The sequence below is a fragment of the Charadrius vociferus genome, unplaced genomic scaffold (assembly GCF_000708025.1).
Source record: "Charadrius vociferus isolate BGI_N301 unplaced genomic scaffold, ASM70802v2 scaffold1089, whole genome shotgun sequence".
NCBI lineage: Eukaryota > Metazoa > Chordata > Aves > Charadriiformes > Charadriidae > Charadrius > Charadrius vociferus.
The window spans coordinates 126,150-128,568 of NW_009649968.1; positions in this window are offsets into that span (position 1 = coordinate 126,150).

The window sequence follows — 2,419 nt, forward strand, 5'->3', positions numbered from 1 at the left end:
CCCCCTCCACCCCCGCGGGATCCCCGGGCGATGCCGGTTCGGCGGTCCTGGAGCGGTCCCGGCCCGCCAGCTGTGCCCCTCTCCGGGGGCCGTCCTGCCGGTGCGGGGGGCTCTGCCTGCGCGTTCCCGGGTGGCGGCACCGATACAGCGCTGCACATCCATACCCGCCCTGGGGCTCTGATGGTGTATCCGGGGGCATCACCCCCAAAATCTTGGGCTCCGCAAGCGCGGGAGTGACGGGGTTTGCAGCCGCGATTGTGTTTGCTCTGGAGGAAAACTGGTAACGCTGCTAAACGAGACCCCCACCCCGTGCCGGGCTCCTTCGGGTGCTCCTTCTGTCCCACGTCACAGGAAAATCTTTCCGAATGCTTTGCCCTCTGTGGTCCTTTCCTTTGGAGCTTCGGAGCCTTTTGCACGTGTTAATTAAGTTTTGTCAGAGGGGGGATGGAAATACCAATTTTCTGTGTTAACAGAGAAGGGGAAACTGAGGTTGGGATGTGCCGGGACTCGCCCAGCATCAGCCGGCAGGTCTGACACAGCCGGGGATAGCAGATGTGACCAACAGATCCTTGTTCTAAAACTGTAACTTACCTGAAATTTCTAATAAAATGAACACTTCGTTACATTTCTGTATCACCTCTTTTTCTGGAGACTCCGCACTTCATGTTTCGTGTAGTCAAGACTCACTCTCCTCTATAGACGTGGAAGGCGAGTGGTGGGGTAGTCTGAAAAGGAAAAGGGGTAATGGCAAAGTGCATTGCGTTTACTTGCAGCTTCTTTAAAGAAAAGATGTTATAACCTGTAGCCGCGAAGCTTCTTGTTTTCCCTATATCCTGTATGAATGCATTGCTTTCCCGTTGTCTTGAAACGTATGTGCTGGCCCAATTTAACGCTGTGTCTCTGGTGTGGATCAGCCACGATTTGCTTTGGCTGGAGTCGCCCTTTTTTTTATTATGTTTCTGTTGTTGAATATATTTGGGTTTGCTTTTTTTTTTTTTTTTAAAAAAAAAAAAAGGTAAAACACTTTTAATGAAGACTGCTTTAAACCAGGAAAATCATATTATTGTTACTTCTGTGTGGAGTCAGTTCAGGTGTCAGGAGAACCAAGATTTGTAGTTAAATGTTGCCCGTGAGCTGTACAAGTTACACAATTGAGGAATAAATGATTGGCAGCCGAGTCCTCTTCCCTCAACGTGGCGCGTGGGGTGTTGCGTGGGGATGCCCACTTACCCAATGGCCCACTTACTCAGTGGGGCCAGGGCCTGACTGGTATTTCCATAATAGATGTTTTTTTCTTGTGGCTTCTTTTTTTTTTTTTTTGCACATTAAAGAAAAAATAATTATGATTTAATCATGGCAGAAACGCAGCTGGGCAGTGCGTGGCAGCTGTTGAACAATGCCCAGCCACCGCACAAAGGTTCGGGGCAGCAGACTGCTGGAACTGTATCCTATTGAAATTGCAGATTAAGTTACTGCAAACGCGCAGGATTGCTTCCCTCTGGGCCTGCAGTTCTGCTGCCAAATTGGTTTAATATGACAACTTGTTTGTGCGTGAAACACTTAGAACTGGAAGAGACCTAGCGGTGGAGAGCGAAAATAAATACCGTGGGGAAGAAGCCTGCGTGAAGCGTGGGAGGGGTGGGTGCGTAGCCCAGGAGGCTTTGTCTCATCTGCCTTGGGTGAAGTCCCGTCTTGGTGCTCTTCCTTAAATCTGCTTGGTGTCACACACACCTCTGAGGCTCCTGATGACCAGACAGGTAGCTTGCGTTGTTTCCTGATAAGAAACCTTGGCACTGTGTAGCTGGCAAACCGTGTTTCTAAGTAGCCATGAGGCATGGGTGCCCCAAAGGGTGAACTTTTGAGGTTTTGTGGGAAGCGGCGAGAGCAATTGCATTTGAAAACTTGCCTATGCTGATGGGAGCAGGAGCGGTGGTGTGTGCATCGAGCCACAGTGTGGAGGTGACCTTAGGGTCTCCATGCTGTCAGGGAAAGGTCCCTCAGCCTGGTCAAGCCCTCTGCTCGCGGACTTTGACAAGAGACTGCCCAGTTCTTACAGGGCTGTTCGCTAACGCTGCTTTTGAGCTTTCCCCGCTCTGCACGCTGGGTCTTGGTCTGTGCTGCCGCGTTGGTGTCTGTTTGCAAGCAGTGTTTCAGATCATACCCCGCAGGTTGGATTTTCTCGCTCGGCTTTCCTCCCCGCTCTTAGGCTCTGTCTGTGGCTCCTTCCCCTGTCCCAAGCGTCTGCCCGCAGCACCAGGATCAGACCCTGCTGCTTTGGAGGAAGGCGTCGCAGTCTTATTAACGAAATCTGAGAATGTGAAGTTTGCAATATAGTGGGATTTCGGGGGCTCGGAAGTAGCAAGTCCTGCCGAGTGCTGTGGGATGTGTCTGGCATGCGATAGGCAGGGTAAAACTACTT